We start from the raw sequence: 22,428 nt of genomic DNA, 5'->3' as shown, positions 1-22,428 counted from the left end.
GGGGCTCCTTGGGATTCTTTCTCCCTCTCTCTCTGCCCTTCCCCGGCTTCTGTTCTCTCTCTTTCACTCTCAAGAAAAAAAAAAAAACCAGAAAACAAAAAATTATATATAAAAAAAGAAAAATCATTATTTCCAGAATTATCTTTCAGCCTAATAGAGTTTAGGGAAGACAGAATACTGGCCCCCAAAGATGCCCACATCCTAATCCCCAGAACCTGTGAATATGTTACCTTATATTGCAGAAGAACCTTTGCTGATGTGATTAAGCAAAAAATCTTGAGATGGGGAGATTATCTTGAGCTATCTGGGTGGGCCCAATGAAATCACATGTAATCCCCTCTGAAAGGAAGCAAGAAGGTCAAAGCCAATAGTGGGAGATGTAGAAGCCGGAGGTTGGAGCGGTGGCAGGAAGGGGCCATGGAATGTGGGCAGCTTCTAGAAGCTGGAAAAAAACCAAACAAACAAGAAAATGGGTTCCCCTCCAGAGTCGCCTGAAGGAACCCACCTGCCAACACTTGTTTTTAATCTGCAAGACTCATTTTGGACTTGTTCTTGGGGCTCCTGGGTGACTTGTGAGTTGAGCTTCTGATTCTTGATTCCCGCTCAGGTCATGATCTCACAGTTGTGAGATGGAGTCCCACGTTGGCCTCCAAGCTGGGCATGGAGCTTGCTTAGGATTCTCTTTCTCCCTCTCCTTCTGCCCCTCCCCGCTACTTGTACTGTCTCTTTCAAAAGAAAGAAAGGAAGGAAGGAAGGAAGGAAGGAAGGAAGGAAAAGAAAGAAATGGACTTTTCTAAAACTGTAATAGAATAAATCTGTGTTATTTTAAGCCGCTAGGTTTGTGGCAATTTATTACAGCAGCAATAGGCAATTTGCCCAATATCACAAACTAGATAGGATGAAGCCATTTTTAAAACCGAGAGTGGTATCCATAATATCTCAATGAAACTGGGGGGGGGGTAGGAACCCCCCAGAACCCAAGAGTGAATACTCCAAAGCATGGGCAGTCCTTCCAGAAAGCTTATGTCACCTTTTAAGAAATTCCTTGGCTATTTGCTCAACATGTTTTGAGGAGCTAGTCTACCAGGCTCCTTCCCTGCTCTCTTGCCTAAGGCACAACGTACACTTCTAGAGACAGCAAAAGTTATCAGATGCTAACATGCTAGAATGCTAGATCATCCATGGGCCAATGAGTTGTTTCTTGAGGAGCGTGGTGGAAAGAGAGCTGGATTTAAAGCTAAGAGACTAAATCTCCAGTCTTGGTACCCTTAATCACTAGCTCCGAGGCTTGAACAAACCTTTCACATTTCTGGGCCACATATGCAAAACAAGGGCTTGAGCAGAATGGTTTTTGACGTTCCTTTAGTCTTAACATCCTACAATGCCTCAAGACCACCGATATGCCCTATCCATCGTCTCCTGCACACACGCCCTGAAGCCATTAAGCCCCCAATGGGAGTTCAGTCATAGTAACTTGGATGTCAGTTCATTTATTATTTAACCAAGGAAAAGGAAAGAAACTTCTCCTCTTCCAAAGGGGCCAGTGTTAGCAGAGATCGTCTTAAATTCCCTGAGTTTCAAAACTCTGCAGAGCAAGCTGAAAGATTACTTAGCAGCTAGCAAAGTTGAAGGGAATGATCTTAGTGTGGAAGTTCTGTCAATGTGTATAAAGTATTACTTGAATAGTTCCAGATAAACAATAGTTGTAGCTAATTCTGGAAATGGCCGTATTCCATGCCATCCAGTGCTGGAGCCTGAAAGAAGAGCTTGAAATAAGATCTGGATCTTTGGCAAGTGATCTTAGAGTCCCCAGGAACACTGGAGTCAAGGCCGTCTCAGATTATGTGTTCAACCTAAACACCAATTTGCTGACACAGAGTGATCCTGAGGCTTTATCTATGCTGGGGAGATACCCTGTGGGTTTCAAGCAACCTAATGATAATACCTGCCATGCCACAGCTTTGCATCTTCGAAGCATGGAAGCCACAGCACAAATTTCCCTCTACCTTTCTGGGCTGGTCCTATGTACAATTCTGTGCATGCTGTTCCTTGACATTTCTCTGCTTTCTGCACTGTGGATGCCCTGAAACACTCAGGAAAACATACCGATTATTCACCTGACCAACCAACAATTAATAAACCATCGCGTGGCCTTCAAGTACTTTCCTTTCTTGACCTCCCTATCCAGCACTTAACACCATCGTCATTCTCTTCTAGAACGTGTTTCCACCCGATTCTGTGGTGCTTTCTTCTATCCAGTCCTCTCCTCAGGGGCTCCTGCTTAGTCTCTACCTCTGGCCCCTCTTCTTCCTTCTGCCTGTCCACTCTCAGTCTCCCATGTCCATTCTCGGTTCGCAACCCTTCCCTCTGAAGGTCATCTCCCTTGATAACCTCATCCCATCCCACTGTATGATTCGCATCCTGATGTGTAGCGCCCTGAGGTCTCAGAGAGCTCACAGCCCTCTCTCAGACCTCAGTTGCCACGTACTGGATTCACACCAGGATGAATCCCACCCCTGCCCCGCAGAACAGCTGTGTGAATGTGGACTAGTGACTTGAGCTTCAGCTTCCTTATCTATACAATGGGGAGAATTGAATGCACCTCATGGTGTTGCAAAAAGCATTAAAGAAGTTAGTTTTGCAAAGTGATTGGCACATGGTAATCACTTGATCTGTGTTCTCTGTAACTTTTATTCGAATGATTGAGCGTTTTAGCTTGCATACTCTATTAGCACACTTCTCCTGTTTTTGCAACAACAGCACAACCCCTCTAATGATTCCTATGTCTCTTAGTGGTATCACCTGCCTTCCCATGTTCTAGACTCCAGACTCTGAGGTCAACTTTGAGCCTCTTTTCTCTTTTGCCCCTATATCTCATGAATCACCAAGCCCCACCCCTCAGTTCAAATCTGGCCCTTCCTCTCCATATCTATCCCTAATAGCCTGATTTGCATTGATTATTGTCTGGTTCCCTAACCAATCTTTCTCGCTCTCATGTTTTTCTTACTGCCAACCCATCCTAGACCTGTGGAAATGTTCACCTTGGCACCTAGCTGTAATTACACACTTCACTGGTCCCAAACAAACTTCCACTGACTCACGCTTCTTGCTCAATACAAGGCAATTCCTCAAAGTAACATTCAGGTTCCTACACGGTAGGGTTGAGGCTTGGCTCAGACTGTGTGAGGGGGTGGGGAGAGGGCGGCCCTCCGGATGGCATGATAACGCGTCAGCTCAGGGTGGGAGAAAATGTGAGTCACCTGCTCGTTCTCAGTAAGCAGCAGAGAGTATATAAAGAGAATGGGTAACTCCGTGCTAAATAGCAAAAAATACCAAAAGTCACACGGGCATGAATAACATTCAATCACAATTTATCAAGCATTTTCTAAAGTGCCAGATCCTATGGCTGGGTGTTGGGGATGTGGTGAACGTAAGTGATACAGTCTTTGCTCTCAAGGATTTAAGATCAGAGAGACAGACGGGTAAGTCGACGGCCATTGGAACACAGTGTGAACCCCACTGAGCTCTTTGGTGGGAATACAGAAGGATGTCACCCGTGCATGTGGGGGTTGGCGGGGTGGGGGAACCGTCTTAGGAGGAAATGACATCTTAGTTGAGACAGAGGCATGAAGACTCAGTCAGCCAGGTGAGGGTAAAGGGGCAGGGTGGGGAGGGGGTGTTTCACGGTGAGGGGATCCCCTGGGCCCACCGAGACACAGACAGACCCTGCTGCTGTAGGGCTGAGGCTTCGCTGGGGGCAGAGGTGAGGGGTGTTGAGAGATAAGGGGTAAGCGGAGGGTGAACTAGGAGGAACTGTCTTCACCATCATAAAAGGGTTGGAGTTTATCCTGGCGGTGAAGGGGAGCTTCTGATCAGGGAAGCGTCTCATCAGATTTTCTTTATGCTCAGAAGCTGAGAAAAGAGCCAGGAGTTTAGTTGGGAAGAGGCTCCGTACATCAATAATTAGAACTCAAAGAATGTCAGATTAATTTCAGTGGTTCTGTTTCAGCAACGATTTCAACTTCAGGACGTTTCATTGGACTCGGTTCTTTACCTCTGACCCTTGCGGTTCATAAGTAACAAAAGTAGTCATCAACTGATTTATGTGCTGTTGTCTAAATAAATGTTTATTAGGGTCATAATTATGGGCTGTCAGGGTCAGAAAGGACCTGCTTGAAAATAAAAGCACGGGTGGACAGAATGGTGGATCCTTCTTTTTTTTTTTTCTGGGTGGCTGCCTTAATTTAGCTCTGCCTGGCCTCTGTGGCTAACCCCGAGGCAGAGGCATAATGCATAGAGGGGGACATTGAGGAGGCCTGTAGGCCCGGCCTGGCCTGACACCCCCCTTCTCAGGGAAATGAGGCTATGGTGAGCTCTCCACAATGAACCCAAAGCAGCTTCACTTGGCAAGAGTTGGGAATGAGCGGGAGGGGTCAGGCGTCCCCAAAGAAGGGAACCCAGGCCCCATTATGTAAATAGATACCACCCCCTTTAGCCCAATTTTGAAAGACAGAGATACAATCACCTCTCCAGGTCCAGACTCAAAGGCTGCCTTAATAGAATCTGGCCCTATGCGGTATATGTCATTAGGAAAAAAAACCTATCTTGATGGCTTAGTCATTACAGAAGTGACAGTAGCATAATGCAACAGCCCTGGGAAAGGTTATTAGTCACAGAGTGGAGATGACTTAGATTTGATTACTTCCCACGGGGAAGGTTGAAGAAATGGCTCCCTCAAACCCCAAGTATTTTTTTTAGGGTTACTGGAAATTTCAATGTCACCATTATCCTACAATAACTGGTGTTACCTGTTATTTGTATAACACTGAGATTTTATATATTATAGCTATGATTATCCCCATTTTAGATATGAGGAGCCAGAGGCCCCTCAACAGAGAGGTTAAGTAACTTGCTCAGTGTTGCACAGCAGATAAGTGATGGTTCCAGAGTGAACCCAGCAAATTTCTGACAAGAGCTTGCACTATAAAATATTACTTGCCCAGGAAATATCACTGTTGTATGGATGAAATTTTAGAAAGATAGTTTATTCACTTATTAGATTGGCAAAGACTGGGAGGCTGAACGATGTCCAAGGTGAGGAGGGCTTGGGGAAAAGTGTGCTTGGCTACCCCGCGCAGACAAAGTGTTGGGTATCCATTCTTCCTTTCCAAGCAGGAGTCAGAGGTGTTCAGGTAGCCACCCGTCTCCAGCTCTAGAATGGAATCTGAGTATGTAAGGCCACTGCTTTCACACTATAACATGAACTTTGTTTGGCCAGTCATAGCCCGTGTCTTTCCAAAACATGAAATCGAGTAAAAATACTATTATACTTTTCATCTGGAGTACTGGTTTATGCGAGAAAAAGAAATATCTTTATTATTTAAGCTAATCTGTGTTGGGATTGTTGTTCCTTCACAGCTGAAAGCTCCTGGGTGACTCACTAAAAGTGTGAACTTTTAAAAGTGTGCAATACTTCTGGAGGGCAATCTGACTATATGTGTCAAAATCCAACTAAACATACTCAGTAATATCACTTCTAGGAATATATCTCAAAGAAGGAAATGGCTGTATGGGCAGGGTAAAAGGATGTTCATGCAATCAATATTTTTAAGAGTAAAAAAGAAAGAAACGACCTAAATAATCAGCAAGAAAGATTATACATAAACTATGTTGTATTCCAGAGTCTATGCAACAAAACACTATGCAATCAGCAATATGATGGGATTTAGAAAGCAGTGAATTGTTCACATCCTGTCTCAGCATAAAAGACATGAACAGGAAATTAGTCAAGCCATTGAGTTTCAATGAAAAGTTAAGATGTGTGTGTTTTTTGCAACCACTGATGCATAATTGATAGAGTCAAAGATCATCACTAGATGCTAAAACCATTGGGTAAAAGGTTGTAGGAGGAGGTTGTCACTTGGTCTCCAAGGATCTCCCTTGAGGTTCTTTATTGATTACAACGGGGGGATGTCACCACTATATTGAAGAGATCTGGCAGATGCTACTTAACCAAGTGATGAGACTTTGTAATCCCAACAGAGACAAACGAACCCCACGATGCGATGCGCTGTAAAGTACCAACCCCACTTAGGTCATATTCTTGTCAGGAAGATTTAACCAGAATCTAGTCAATCTACACAAGTTCAGATTATAGGCCATTCTACAAGACAATGGGCTTTGACTCTTAAAAAACTCTGTCACAAAAGAAAAAAATAAGGCAGGAAAGAATATTCTGGAACACCACCGTCCAATAGAAATACGAGAGCCATATATGCAATTTAAAAAATTTACATTGCCACATTAAAAATAAAAGAAACAGGTAAAATTAATCTTAGTCATTTAAAATGGTAATTATTAATTAATAAGTTCAACAAATAATTTTAATTTTATATTTTTAGTCCAATATATTCAATGTATTAACACTTCAATATGCAATCAGTATACGGGATTACCAGTGAGATAGCTTGCGTTAGTTTGTGTGTGTGTTGAGTCTTTAGTACAATGTACATTTCAAGCCACATGTCAAGCACTCAATAGCCACATGGCCAGGGGCTTCCATATTGGATGGCTCAGTTCTAGATTACAGAGGATTAAAGAGATGTAATAACCAGATGAAATGTGGGAACCTGTTTTGGAACAACCACAAAAATAGCTCTAAGGGAGATTGTGGGGGTAACCAGGGCAATTTATAGACTGCATGTGGTATAGACTGTGTGTTTTTAATATTAGTATATATACATTAAAGTCCTTGAGTAATAACTATACTCAGTTGCGTAGGAGAATAGTGTCATGCTTAGGAGGTATATGCTAAATTACTTGGGTGTAAGGTCTGATGTCTGTAACTTACTTTCAAATGGCTTCACAAATCACAGATAGACCATAAATAGAGAGCAAGCAGACAGAGATACAGAGAGTGAGCAAGTGTTAATAATTGGTGAATCCGGGGAAAGGATGGTCAGATGTTTGTTGTAATGCTTTTTTTCAACTTTTTGAAGGTTTGAAAGGTCTGAGAGAAAATACAGATTCTAATCATGATGACGATGCTCCTACTGGGCTTTATAGTCTACGGTGTATTTTCACATATATTGTTAATTGGATCCTTTCAGAAGTCTGTGCAGGTAGATACAGATGGTATATTTTATCTTTGTTTTATAGTCAATGAAAACATTTCTTCACGTGCCAGGCACAGTACATACATTTGCTCTTCTAATTTCTGCAGGAGCTCCCAGAGACAGGCTGAGTCTCTCCCCTTCACCAGAGCTCACCCCTGAGGCTCTGGGAGGACAGAGGACAGTCAAGATAGCCAAACAAGAAAGTCCCAGCCTGACCTGACCTCCTTTCTCTCTTCACTTCCTGTTTGTAAGCCCTCTTGGACGGATGCAGAAATAGAAGCCCAGAGACGTTAGCAAACTTGTACAAAGTCACACAGCTACTAAGGGGCAAAGCCAGAATTCAAGCCAGACTTCAGTCTCCCATTCCGGGGCTCTTTTTTCACAGCACCCAAGCCACCTGTGGATCGGCCCTCCTGCTTGAACCTACACTCTGAAGGAGGTTCAGGCTCTGACGGTGACTCACATGAGAAGAAGTCTTGGCTCAAGGGCCCTCAGCACAGGAAGTTAATCGAGCTATTGAAGTTGAGCCAAGGAAAGGCCCATAAGCTCAGAGAGCGCCTCGCCAGAGAGAAGCTTTATCAAAACAAAAGCACAGCCACATCAACTAAATCATCTGATGCTCTGATTAAGAAGCATGAGTGGCCACCCCATGTGATCTGTGATGTGATCTGTGCGCTCCAGCCCAGGAGACAAGATCGGGCACAGATTTCTGCCTTCGGCGTAGGAGGATGGTATTCAGGCAGGATTACATTTGTGGGGCTGGGGAACGGTGAGGTGATGTGGGAGGGAGGGATGGGGCCTTTCAGGCCTCCAGTCTCACAGCTATGCTGCATCTTTTTTTAAAGCAAATATAACTCGGTTTTCAGTGAACTTTAAATGACATCTAAATTTTTAATGGAAATTAAAATTTGTCATTTAGTTTTAATTATTTGATTAAAAAACCGTGTGCGTTACTGAAAGTCTTAGGCTGGAGAACAACGAAGTCATGTGTCAAAATACTCAAATAAGGAGAAAATAGCAACCATAACAGGAATCTAAGGGAACGGTGAGTTTTGCATCAGAACAGACTCAGTGCAGTGAGGACTTCTAAAGAGGGCTTGATAGACTCCTTCCTTCAAGGACCACCCCCTCTTCTCCCTTTGATGAGGGGATTCCAGCAGGGATCCACCAGGTAGCTGTAAAGCAAAGAAGGTCATCTGTGGAGGGTTGACCTTGAACCCCAAAGCACTTCTTGAACTGCTAGAAGGGGCTGCCCGGCTGTTCTGGAGATCTCAGGGTCCCGGTATACTGGGGGCAGCCAACCGCTCAGCTCTGGGGAAAAACGTGCACATGGGAGCAGCTGGGCACGTGCCCCAAGCCCCTCCCTCTGACTGTGGCAAGACCTGTGTTTAGGGGTTACACCTGCCTCTTTTCAAATAGCTTCTCAGTTGAAGATTCTGCAGCGACTGTCAATCTAGACCCTGAATCCAGGAATGTTCATAGTTAGTGCTGAGCGCGCATGACGGGACAGAGATTTAATCAGAGACCCGGTTTAGGGTGATGTTGGCAGTGGCGGTGAAGCCTGACGGTAGACACCAAACCCTTAACAGAGTGGTCCTGGAGAAGCGAGTCCGGGTAAGCAGCCAAGATCCACCATTCAGACAGCCCGCGTGGGCCTGACTGGTGAGTGAATTCTGCAGAACTCTGTCTGCATCCTGAACTGGTCAGGCCTGCCTGTGACCTTCATCCAGACCTGTCTGGAAGGGACCGGGACAGAAGAGTGGCAAAGCCAGCGGTGAAGGACTGTCCGGAAGCTCTCCCACGTGCTCTCTCTGGACTGGCCAACCAGCACGTCTTCTCCGTCGTTCAGCTCGAATCCCCCCCAGGCTTTTGGTGGTGGTGTTTAATCTGAGTCTTTACCTTGCTGAGCACTAGGACACATAGGACTTATGCAGCCAAGAGCTGACAAAAAGGGGGTCCCTACACGGGGGCTTGGTGATCCTGTAGCCCAGAAGGGCTCGCTCTCCCCCTGAGACCCCATGCCCCCCGAGTCCCGAGGTGCTCAATCAGCTCCCAGAACTGGGAGAACCTTATGTGCCTGTCTCAGAGCCGAGTCCTCTGAGCTGGAGGTATTGAGAGCAAGGAAAGCCAGAGGGGCCTCAGCCAGTCAACCCGTAGACTTGATGTTGGCCAGTGCATCTTGTGACTTCCGGTATCAAAGATTTCTCCCGCTGAAAGGAAGGGCTGGAGCTTCCATGGCTCAGAGGCACTCAGTGGAATGCTCTGTTCTATTTTAGTGACACAATGGTCACATTATCCTTAAAACGAAGAAAATGCACTTGGGGCGTAATAATACTGCTTCCCTCGCGTTCTGTCCCGTTCTTCCTTCCTGCCCTTCACCGCACCCTCCCCTACTCTTTGCTCTATTTTTATTGATGTGAAATTTATAGAACAAACAATGAACCGTTTTTAAAGCATATGACTCAGTGGCATTTCGTGCATCAGTGTTGTGCAACCATCACCTCCGTCTAGTTTCAAAACTTTTTCATCACCCCAGAACATCCCTGAAGGCATGAAGTGGCCTCTGTGGCTTCCCCTCCCTGTCAAGGCATGGCAGGAACCACTCATCTGCTTTCTGTCTCTAGGGATGTGCCTCCTCTGGACATTTCATATAAACGGAAACGTGCAATATGTAACTTCTTGTGTCTCGTATCTGTCACTTCATGTTATGCTTTTGAAGATCATCCAAGTTGTAGCAAATAACAGTACTTCATTCTTTTTAAAAATATTTATTTATTTTGAGGGGGGGAGGGGCAGAGACAGAGGGAGAGAGAGAATCTCAAACAGGCTCCGTGCTCAGCGTGGAGCCCGACGCGGGGCTTGATCCCGCAACTGTGAGGTCGTGAGCTGAGCTGAAATCAAGAGTCGGACGCTTAGCCCACTGAGCCATCCAGACACCCCCAGTACTTCATTCTTTATGACCAAAGAGTATTCCACTTTGTGGGTGTAGCAGAACTCAGGCAGTCATCCGTTGATGGGCATTTGGGTCGTTTCCACCTTTTGGCTACTATGATTAATGCTGCTACAAACATTCATGCACACATTTCTGGGTAGATGTATGCTCGCACTGCTCTAGGGCCATATGGTAACTCTGTGTTTAGCATTTTAATCAATTGCAAAACTGTTTTCCAAAGCTGCTGCATCATTGGGCACGTCCACCAGTACAGTGGGAGGGTCCCTCGCCCTCTTATCCAGTGAAACAAAACAAAACCAGCAAAACAATCTGCTTATCCTAAAACACGGCGGCTGCCAAGGGCCTCTCCAGAACCAAGTGCGTTTCCTAACAATGATTCACAAAGCAGCTCTGGTAAAAGGTGAGCCTAAAACGAACACACCCAGCTGGTCCACAAGCTGCCCGCAAAGGCGGAAGAAGCTGGTCTGTCCGCCGCTTCAGGGGAAGAGACTCTACTGAAGTTGTTCTGCTCCTGTGCAACCCCCACCCCCCACCACGGTCAGCTGCTCTTTGCCCCCATTCGAACGGGTCCATCAGCAGGTCAGCTTGGCCAGCCCCCCACTGAGCATGGACCGCGTGCCTCCCCAGCTGGTGGGAAGACGCGTGGAAGAGGAAAGAGGTCAGGTGCAATTCAAGGAGCATGCTGCGATGTGGACAAGCCTGGAGCAGCGCGAAAAGGGGTGGCATTTTAGGGCTGGAAAGGACTTTGTGATCTCAACTCCAAGTCAGGCACGAGGTCAAAGTTGAAGAAACGAAGGTCACTCTGGTTCGGGGAAGCCAAGGCAAGAAATCGGGTCCTGCTACGTCTGTGTTCCCAGGCTTGTCCTATAAGGCTCACCTGGGGAGCTGGTAAAATGCAGATCCCCTGGCCAGGCCAACCAGACCTGACTATCGGGGGACAGAGGCTGTGCTTTTAGTGGGTCTGATCAGGAAACTTGGGGAAGATGCCACTCATTGTGAAGAAAATGATAAAGCTGATTTAGCAGCAGCAAAGTTGCCTAGTTCTTGATTTCATTGCTGATATCCCCTTGCATTGGAGTGAAAATATGAAGTCATCATGTTTGTATGCTATGTGGTTTCTGTTAGTCTGCCTTAGGTTCTGATGGTCCCATGATTTAGATAGTCCCAGCCTATGGGACGCACACCTGCGTGCACGCACACGCACGCACAGAATGGATGGCGAGTTGCCCATCTCCTTTAAGGCAGATTATAGCAACTAACCTCACTGTTCTGCACCTCGCTTTTAAAAAGGAAAAAAAAAAGAGGGTGCCTGGGTGGCTCAGTTGGTCAAGTGTCTGACTTTGGCTCAGGTCATGATCTTACAGTTCACGACTTCAAGCCCCGTGTTGGGCTCTGTGCTGACAGCTCAGAACCTGGAGACTACTTCTGCCCCTCCCCCATGTGCACGCTGTCTCTCTCAAAAATAAATAAATACTAAACAGATAAATAGAAAAGAAAAAATATTTTCCTTAAAGATTTCTTCTCTTGTTTATTTTTTGAGAGAGGGACAGAGTGAAAGTGGGGGAGGGGCAGAGAGAGAGGAAGACACAGAATGTGAAGCAGGCTCCAGGCTCTGAGCTGTCAACACAGAGCCCGACACAGGACTTGAAGTCGCGAACCGTGAGATCATGATCTGAGCCAGAGTCAGACGCTTACCTGACGGAGCCACCCAGGTGCCCCAAAAGAAAAAAAAAATTAAGTGTGGTGTCTAATCTGATGAAAATTAAGGAAAAAAAAGCCCGTAGGGGTGCCTGGGTGGCTCTGTTGGGTAAGCACCCAACTTCGGTTCAGGTCATGATCTCACAGCTAATGAGTTCAAGCCCCACGTTGGGCTCTGTGCTGACAACTCGGAGCCTGGAGCCTCCCTCTCTCTCTGCCCCTCTCCAACTTGCACTCAGTCTGTATCTCAAAAATAAATAAAACATCAAAAAATATTTTAAAGACTCTGTAGTAGATATTTTTAAAATCCTGATTTCACAGATAAAGAAACTGAGATTCTGTGAGTCTCAGATACTTGCTCAAAGTCATGAATCTAGTCACTCACTGGCTGTTATGGGTTGAACTGTGTCCCCCTTAAAAGATTATACTGGTGTCCTAACCCCCCAGTACCACACAGTGTGACCTTATTTGGAGACAGGCTTTTTCCAGAAGCAGTCGAGTTGAAATAAAATCATTAGGGTGGACCCTAATCTAACATGACTGGTGGTCCTTATAGAAAAGAGGAATTTGGATCCAGACGTGCACACGGGAAGACCTCCATGCGAAGACGGAGGCAGAAATTGGGAAGATGCTTCTACAAGCCAAGGATTGCCAAAGATGGCTGGCAAACAGCAAGAAGCTACGGGAGAGACATAGAACAGACTCTCTCCCGCCAGCCCTCCTAAGGGACCACCATGCCAAGAATCGATTTCAGACTTCAGAGCCTCAGAGCTGTGACACAGTACATTTCTGTGGTTTAAAGCCACACAGTGTGGGACTTTGCACGGCAGCCCTACACTGGCGGAACTGAGAGGCAAACCTGGGCCTGTCCACACCTAATTAAAGTGCACCCGTCACTGCACTGCGACCACTTCAAAGAGCCCAGAGTGTAATGGGGGAAAGAAGTGAGCAGATGAGCACCTGACTGTTCCACACAGCTCTACCCAAAGATCATGAGAGCACAGCGTAGGGAGTGGCTGGGAATGGTTAGAGGTGGTTTCAAGCGGGTGGTGCCTGGACGTGGCCTGTGTGCTCAAGTTGGTTCCAAGGTCATGGTCTAAACACAGTACAGCAAGCATAGATCTCAAGACACACACAGATACGCACACCCGTGCGCATGCGCGCACACACACACACACACACACACACACACACACATGAACAGTACCATGGACAGCCCCCCCCCCCCCCACCCCCAAAAAATCCCCAGGCCCCCCCCCCCCCCCCCCAAAGGCAAATACACTGAGTCCAAGCCCCATTCTAGCTCTAGGACAAGTCACATAGTCTCCCAGGTCCTTAGTTACTCCTGTAAAATGGGGATAATAAATAGTAAACCTACCAACCCCAGTGCGTGGTAATGGACCAGACGCCCATTTATGGTCCATTTATACGGTTTATATGTGGGAAAGGGTGGCTTGCCTTTAGGTAGCGGTTTCCAAACTTGGTTCAGTCCGGCGAGTTGTTGAAATCTACAGATTCCAGGTTGCCTCTCCCAGAGCCTCTGATTCAGTGGCCTGAGGTGCTGCCACAGAGTGCGTGGGAAAACACACTCTCCAAGGGACTGTCACAGGCTGCCAGGGAGAAGGTTCTAGATAATTGCCGAACACCCAGGCAAACGTGCTGTTGTGGGTCATGGGTTCAGGGAGCTCACGTGTGCTGGCACAACCAGACACATACTTTGTCCGGCCCAGGGAAAAATGAAAATTCAGGGGCTCCTTGCTCAAAAATTGAGGATTGTAAGACAGCAACACCAGAGCATTCAACTCAGCACAGATTCTTCTGAGTGCAGTTCCTGTGCTGAGTTAGAGCAGAAGCTGCTGGAGGCCTCAGTGGTGATGCCCGCATTGGGGGAAAAACAGCTCAGAGGATGCCCGCTAAAGCCAGTCTGATGCGGAGTCTTTCATTTTATTGGCTAAAAGCACCTTGGGATTTTGGAGATGGTGTAGCATGGTCCAGACAAGTAAGCCTAAAAGACAAAGCCAAGGACCCTCAAGGCTCATGTCCAACGATCCAATTACAGGGCCTTCCCCCATGTCAAATTCTGCAGCCAGTCCCACGGGTTTCCATTCTGCTATAATTCAGACAGACACACAACTACAGTAGCAATTGTGCAAATAGTCCCGAGCGGGCAGGGTGCTGCTCACCACATTCATTACTTTTGTCACGTTTCCAACATACTCTTGGTGCCAGAGATCACGGGCCCCTGACTATTCCGAAGGGTCTATTTCCTTTCTGTCGCGTGCAGCAACGCTGACAGGTGAGCACAAGAATGGCAACTCAGTAATTGGATTCACACTCTGATGTTGTAACAACTCCTGCCTGAGAACAGGTCACGGGGAAAACACATTCTTCCACTGAACTCAAATAACCTAAGCAATTTGTTATCCCTTCTCCTTCCGGAGGGGGGAAAAAAGATGATATAAATGTTGAATGCATATGTGCATGTATGTATGAATGTATGTATGTATGAAAAGGCGTATGAATGCATGTGCATGTCTGTATACGTGTGTGTGCACGTGTGTAGGTATATGTGTATGTGCAATATATGTATATGTGTGTATATATAAATATATACGCATATGTGTATACGTATTTAGGTACATTGTATCCATAAAACTAACAAGAGTTATGGTGACTATGAAGGCAACTTTAGTCAGTCAATATTTATTTGGGGGGAAAATAATGTATTAGAGAGGCTATCAACTCAGTTCGGAGAAAACTATCACCTTGTATGGGGAAAACTGGTTTCCTCCATGTCTGCTTATGATGCGGGACTTAAATCACCTCTGTACGGACCTCAACCTCCCTTTCCCTCCCCTGCCTCCCCCCTTGCATATTTGCCAAGTCACAAGGTTCATAAAGCATATTTCTCCCTCATGCAAAGAAACAGGGACGGGCGTCTGGGTGGCTCCGTGGGTTAAGCATCTGACTCCGGCTCAGCTATGATCTCACAGTTAGCAAGTTCGAGCCCTGCATGTGGGTCTGTGCTGACAGCTCAGCACCTGGAGCCTGCTTCGGATTCTGTGTCTCCTTCTGTCTCTGCCCCTTCCCGGCTCGCTCTCTGTCTACTTTCTGCATGAGGCTGACGATGCCTGATTCAGAGGAACCAGATATTGAGACAAATAGCTCAAGAGCGTGAAAGACACTTGTAGGTCTTTCCTTGTGTTAAATAGAGGGTTGCCTGACATAGAGCCACACCAAGGCCTCACACAGATATAGAGTCAGTAGTATCTCAGGCTGTTTACTATTTTACTTTACCAACATGTCAAAGATGCATCCTGAAAAAGTATGAGGAAACCGTATGCCCATTTATTTTACTTCATGTCAACCGGCCATCATTGGGTTTGGTCCTTGTGTCGTCTAGGGGTACCAACTCTTTAGCAAGAAAGAAAGACTGAAGTTCTGGCCATTTTAGGAGAAAATAACTCATTTTTTGGAGAATCGTCTAGGGGTACCAGCTCTTCAACAAGAAAGACTGAAGTTCCGGCCATTTTAGGAGAAAATAACTCATTTTTTGGAGAAGCCGCGAAAACCAAAACCTACTAAATCATGGTCGGTATCACCGCATGTCTAACATGAAAACAGAATAAGAGAGAAAGCAAGACAAAATATTAAGATCCATTAAACGCAACTGCTGGTTTTTTCCTGAAAATCAGACTGGCTGTTTTAATTTCCCTCTCTGACTCTGAACTCAACAAAGGCAGGGCTGTTCCCATGTTTCTGAAGTGCAGGCTGTTGCTTGCAAGATGGACCCTGACATCTCCAAGCTTGCATTCGACACAGGTAACGTTCAGAGGGTGGAAGAATGAATTAACAGTGGCATGAAGAGAAAGCTTGGGGACCGGGGAGAGTGGTGATCGCCCGACACCGCGAACATCCGTCACGCCACCGAGGTGCGTACTTTACGATGGTTACAATGGTAGTTTTTATCTTTCATGTATTTTATCATAATAAAACAATTAATTAATGGGTGCCTACCAGGCACTGATTCAGAAATGGAAATGGAGAATAAAAAGCTCGAGGCTTCCCAAGTCCATTTTCATAGGAGCCCCATACCATAGTTCATAGATACCCAAATGTTATACTCAAAAGCACGTCCACTCAAGGGGTGCCTGGGTGGCTCAGTCAGTTAAGCATCCAACTCTTGGCTTCTGCTCAGGTCATGATCTCATGGTTTGTGAGTTCAAGCCCTGAACTGGGGCTCTGTGCTGACGGCTCAGGGCCTGCTTGGGATTCTCTCTCCCTCTCTCTCTGTCCCTCCTCCACTCAAGCTCTATCTTTCTGTCTCAAATAAGTAAATAAAAAAAATTTTTTTTAAAGGCACGTCCACCCAAGAACATATCCCACATACATTGTGGCAAGCCCAAAAGGCTAGTGTCACATTAGAAGAAAAAAATAAATAACGGTGACTAGACATTATCCAAAGGAAATACTCTAAACCAGAAAAGGGGTTCGCAGAGATCGGCAAACTAGGGCCCTCTTGTCAAGTTCAGCCCCATGCCTGTTTTTGTGTGGTCTGTGAACTAAGAATGGTTTGCATATTTACAAATAGTTGAGAAAAAAACAAGAGAAGAAAACCATTTCGTGACTGGTGGAAATGAAATGAAATTGAAATTTCAGTTTTCCCAAATAAACTTTTACTGCAAGAGGTCCATTCGTTTAGGTACAGTCCCTGGTGCTTTAGAACTATAATGGCAGAGTCTAATAGCTGTGATGTAGATCATATGGTCTACAAGGCAGAAAATATTTCTTATGTGGCTCTTTAAGAAGAAGGTTGCCAACCCTTGCTCTGGAGGGTGGACAGGACTTTCAGATGAGGGTAGACCGTCCTGGAGCCTTGATAAAGTCAGCGTGCAGACAGAGGTTCATCAAAGAGAGAGTCCAGTCCAGAGCCTCAGAGGGTCCCGCTCTGCTGAGCTCCAAGGCCGGAGGCACAGCAATGCCAGAGAGCACGGGGGATGTCCTGGAACCTAGGCTGCTGTGGGTAACAACACTCCCACCTTCCGTGTGCTTTAACACACCCTCACCCCAGAATCTGCTTCCTGCTTTTTCTCCTTTCAAAGCTTCTGCGTGTGCTCATGATATGTAAATATTTTAGGTGTACCAATGTTAGTAGGGGAGGGATGGGGGTGGGGCGCCTGGGTGGCTCAGTTGGTTAAGCATCCGACTGAGGTCATGATCTCACTGTTCCTGGGATCGAGCTCCGCGTCGGGCTCTGAGCTGACCGCATGGAGCCTGCTTGGGATTCTCTCTCTCACTCTCTCTCTGTCCCTACCCTGCTCGTGCGCGCGCGCTCTCTCTCTCTCTCTCTCTCTCTCAGTAAATAAACTTAAAAAAAAAAGACAGAAGGGGAGGGATGGAAGCATTGCTGAAGGACCTAATGGATGCCTGATATTTAAATGTTGGCTCTTCACTTCTTCTCTAAGACTCTCCCATAAGGTAGGCATTATTAACCCCATTTTATAAATGTTACTAGCTACATTTCCTTTCTTTTTCTGAGTGATTGCCATAGTCCCTGGCCTTCTTCCATAACCTCTACACACATTAAATCATTTAATCCTCAGGACAACTCTATAAGTAGGTACAATTATTACTCTCATTTTACAGTTGAGATCGTTGAGGCCGAGGTATATTCAGTAAGTTGCTCAAAAACAAAACACAGAGCCAGGATTTGAACCCAGGTGCTCAGCTAGACTGTCTTCCACCGCAAGCAGCAGAGAAGTTCTGGATCTCGCTCAAGGAAACACAGGTGGTAACGGCAGAGCAGCATTTCAGACCAAACTTACCCTGCTTCCCCTTGTGTGTTCCCCACACTGTTCCTTACCTGATCTTCCTCGTAGGCTCTGGTTCTGGGACATGGGCCACCAGAAAATGTCCATTAGTCAAGAAACCACTAGATCTCTCAATGTCTTCTGATACCCAGCATCGAGGACAGCTGTCTTTGTCTCCTTCTCCAAGAAGAATTTGATTGGCGGTAAAGTGAAAAGCTGTCCTCTTCGTGATGAAACTGACCTTCGGGATCCGAGTTGGAAAAGTGGCTTTTCGGCTCGCTCTTTTCAGAACTGAGATGGATTTGCTGGAGGAGAAAAAGGAGAATATCAACTCAGCTACCATCGTATATAAGGGAATGACTAAGAAGACGAAATTCTTTCCTGATAGATTTAGTTGATCTAGAGAGAGAGAGAGAGAGAAGTTATTTTGACTCTACACTGGCTAGGGAGGCTGGGGAATCTCTGAGGGCAATTTTCCATGTGTAATAATATATTCGTAATAATCTGTGATTCAGGTAGCTCGTTCTAAAAAAAAAGGCGTTCACAGTAAACGGCGTAAGGGAGTCCGCAACGGACTCAGAGTGTGCCAGGGACGTGAGCTCAACACTCCGTGTTCATGCGACTCCTCTCTGCCTAAAATGGATTGCAGCTTGTCGGCAGCTACTTGGAAGAACAAAATACTTTGAGGCGATTTGGAAGGCCAGATTCAGGACACCAAAGAGCAAAAGGAACCTTTGTTTCTTGTTTCTTTAAGCGTAAGGGTTCTGACTCAGCAGGTTTAAGGAAAGACTGGACCCCAGGTGGCAGGAAAGAGACCAACCCCTCTCTCTCCTCCTTCACCGACTGTGCTTGCTCCCCACAGCTTTGCTCCCAGCGGGAGCCTGCAGTGTAGACCGGAGATGCCCCAGTGACCTTGCTTTGGAGAGTGAGGGAAAGGATGAATCAGAGGCATTTTTCAGGTGCATGGATTCTACTGCACCAATGCAAACAGGAATGTACTATCACACTGGCGAGAATGTTCTTGCGAACAGCATCCTGGGAGACCCTGCAGTTTGCATTTCTAAAGGGAAAAAAAAAATCTCAGAAGCCAATAGGTGGTGGGTGTGTGCCCTTCTGTCTGTAAGAGTTGGCGTTCATTTTAGCTGGCCGCACGGCAAAAAGATGTGACAGCCACCTTTGGTTTTAAGCTTTAATCAATTTCCCTCAACGCTTGGTTCTATTTTGCAAACCCTTACAGAACAGCTGCTTTGAGCCCGGCCCTGTGCCAGCCTCTGGGAGAACAAGATCAATTAGGCACAGCCCCCCGACCACAAGGAGTGCAAAGTCTAGCACCTTCTGCAGACCTCTGAGAAGTCAATCCCAAGGGCCGCGCTGGGGATTGTTGACTTGTGCTTTTGAGGGCAGAAACGCATCTGGTGGGGGCTCACAGATGCATGTCCCCACTCCTCCCAGGGGGCCCTCCTGTCCTCCTGTCCACCACACAGAGGGTGAAGCAGATCTGAGGGTTCTGTAGTCCCACCCACAAAGAGCTGCTTCACTTTCGTCCCAGTGAAACTGGGCCCTCCTGTCATTATTGCCACGCTGCCTCTGAGAAGTACAGATTTCAAAACAGGGCTCATAATTCCTGCCAAAGCTATCGTGCCGACGTCAGGCATCTACACAGGCCTGGGCTGAGGGTTGAGTGCCCTGCCGTTAAAAGGAAAATCAGAGGTGGGAACTCAGCCGCCACCTAGAAGGAGGGGACACATGCCTGCTCACGGTCCCGGGTGCCCACACGTGCCTCCTTCCCGCTGCTTGGACCCAATCACTCATGTGACCCCATCCCAAATGTCCAGAAAGAAGAATCTGTCCTGAGCACCGTGTGTTGAAAACTAAACACGAGCACTTCAGTAGCTTCCCGGAAAGAATATCAGCAGGGCAGTGCGGGCTTTCCTCCGGTTCAGTCATGGGAACACGCCCAGCCCGAGTGTGTGTACTGGAATGATCTTCAGCCCCTGATGCTGGAGGAGGGTCAAGTCTGCCATGTTTAGAAAGTGAAAGCCGCAGGCGTCATTTGGCAAAAGTCACCAGTACCCTGCCCAGAGCCTATCAGCCGTGTTCCAAGCATTCCGAGAGCTGTTCTGGAGCTAGTTTGGCAATCTTCTTATGGCAGCAAAAGATAAGAATGCTAAAAACTAAGAATTTCCAAGAATGCGCTGTGGTCCGGGTCTGGCGATGAGGGATTTAAGGGCATTGGCCCACGGGGTCCTCACCACCATCCCCTGAAAGGATTATTATCATTCTCAGTTCACAGATGGGAAAAGTTAAGCAATCTGCCCAAAGATCGCGTGTCCAGTAAGTGATGGAGCTGGAACATGAACCGGGCCTGTGTGACAAAGTGACAGTAGTCACAGCCTGGGAGGGCTCCCTGCCTCGTAGTCCCCCACCTTCCTCCTGTTACCGGCTCGCCCCTGCCGCTCGGCTCTGGGGGCCGGGGCGGGGGGGAAGGTACAGAGGGGAGAAGTGGAGAGAGTCCAGACGGCCCTAGTCCCAGGATGTAAGGAGGAAGGAAAGTCATTCATTTCTTTGTACTCGGCAGCAAAGTCCCCCTTCCCCTCTCTTTTTGGACCTCAGGTCCATTCAATTGAGACACCTTGGCTCCTGGCCTCCTCTTATCCATTCAGGCGAAGCTTATCTGCTTCATTTTACGTTTTCCCCCCTTTATTCCCTCGCCAACATCCATTCTCACTGACATCTGGTTTACACGCTAACCCGTGTAAATATATGTCTCTAGATATACACGGACACCTGAATGCACACATCGACGTCCACGTCCTTAGATACAGGCGTATACCCGAATGTGTACACAGATATACACGTATACGTATACACGCATATGCACATACAGCATCACTTTGCGTATACGTCCTTAAGCCCTACAGATGGCCCCGTGCCATCGATTTTATTCTATGTCTTCTTCCCAGTGACCACGTTTTTAAGTTTTATTTACATTAGCGTTTGTAAACCTAGTTCGTTACTTCCGGTGATGCAAAGTATTCTCTCCCTGCCCTTCTCCCTGTAGCCCTGATATGCATATGTGAGCGTGTGAGTGTGTGCACGTGTGTGTGCGCGCATAACAGCTGTCCGTTGTTTGTTAGCATTGAGAGCGGGGACTTGTTGGGTTTTTTTCCAATGCTTATTTGTTTTTGAGACAGAGAGAGACAGAGCATGAACGGAGGAGGGCAGAGAGAGAGAGGGAGACACAGAATCTGAAACAGGCTCCAGGCTCCGAGCTGTCAGCACAGAGCCCGACGAGGGGCTCGAACTCACCAGCTGTGAGATCATGACCTGAGCTGAAGCCGGACGCTCAACCGACTGAGCCACCCAGGTGCCCCAGGGACTTGGTTTTAATCACAGCTACATCCTCAGCAAATAGAACAGTGCCAGGCACAACAGGTTCTCAGTTAATATTTGTTGAGTAAATGAATGAACGCAACTCCACCACAATTTCTTTTCTCCCCAGTGAGGAATACCTAGCGGGTCTCTTACTCTTTTTTACCACAAACACGGAATGGAGGAGAGTCACTGGGTTAGGAGGTGTATTCATGTTGAACCCTCCCTTCCCCCCTCATGCCCTCTCCCCCTGCCCCATCTCTCCTTCTCTCCTTTCTTTTTCATGTATATATATATATATATATATACCACTCAAAGTTCTTTGTCGGAGTCCCCTGGAGGCAGAAGAATATTTGTGTTCTTGGAGGTCTCACTTCAATTAGCTATAAATGAAATCTTTCTAAAAGTATCTGCTATTCCTGAGCAGATACACAGGACCTCAGATCACATATTTCTAAAAATTTATTTGGATTTGACAAGTATATATGGAATCCCTCCTCTGTGCAAACCTCTGCGATAGGCAGGGAGGGGCATGAGGAGCAGATCCCCAAAGTAGGGGAGAAGGGGGGCATGCAGGGAGGAACACATAGCATGAGGGAGGGCGTGGGCGGCCAGGTGCAGACTGAGTGCCTGTGTCATAGAGTGTGGGGCCTTCTGGTCTGTTCCAGAAACCACGGGGTACAAGTTTGAGAGGAACAGGATATTTATAGTCTCCTGGTATCTCCCCCACAAATTAAAAGTAACATCATGTGCCTCTTGGCACGATACAGTAAGAAGATAACATTTTTGTAGCATTTCTGCCAAAAGCTCATAATCTGAACCTAATCACAAGGAACAAATCAGGCCCAAACGAGAGGCATTCTAAAAACTGTGTGGTTCCACATGAGCGACAAAACAAGGCTGAAGAGTGAGCCACCCCAGATTAAAGGAGACGAGTGCGCCATGGTAACTGAAAGCAACATGTGATTCTGGGTTGGTTCCCGGAACAGGGAAAGGCAGTTTCTCTAAAGGACGTTATTGGGTCGATTGGTGAAATTTGAATATGGGCTGCATGTTAGGTCATATATTGTATCAGTGCTAAACTTCCTGAAGATGACAATTGTGTAGCGGTTTTCGTTTTTCTTTTTTTTTAAAGTTTAGATAGAGAGAGAGAGAGAGAGTGCGAGCAGGGGAGAGGGGGGAAAAGGAGACAGAGAGAGAGAGAGAAGGAGAGAGAACCTTCAGCAGGCTCCACACGCAGCACAGAGCCTGACGCAGGACTCGATCCCACCACCCTGGGATCATGACCTGAGCCCAAATCAGGAGTCGGACACTTGATCGACTGAGCCACCCAGGCTCCCTGTATGGTAGTTTTATATACAAACATATGTGTGTGCACACACACAACACACACACACACACACACACACACGCCCAGTTCCCACAGGCTAGGGCCAAATACTGCCATTCACCCAACTCTTAGGTGGTTTAGCAAAACCAT

The 22,428-nt window shown here is 46.8% G+C and overlaps 1 protein-coding gene across 3 annotated transcripts in view; it reads right to left on the bottom strand.

Annotated features, from left to right (window-relative positions):
- The window catches only part of LYST (lysosomal trafficking regulator), a 252,313-nt gene that overhangs the window by 217,454 nt on the left and 12,431 nt on the right, over positions 1 to 22,428 (bottom strand). For all 3 annotated transcript variants that reach the window (XM_049644953.1, XM_049644958.1, XM_049644956.1), the window contains exon 2: positions 17,630 to 17,881. The gene's annotated coding sequence lies outside the window, so the exon portion shown is untranslated. The remainder of the gene's footprint in view (positions 1 to 17,629; positions 17,882 to 22,428) is intronic.

This window comes from Panthera uncia, chromosome D2 (genome assembly GCF_023721935.1).
Source record: "Panthera uncia isolate 11264 chromosome D2, Puncia_PCG_1.0, whole genome shotgun sequence".
Lineage (NCBI taxonomy): Eukaryota > Metazoa > Chordata > Mammalia > Carnivora > Felidae > Panthera > Panthera uncia.
This window is presented reverse-complemented; position numbering and strand designations above follow the sequence as displayed.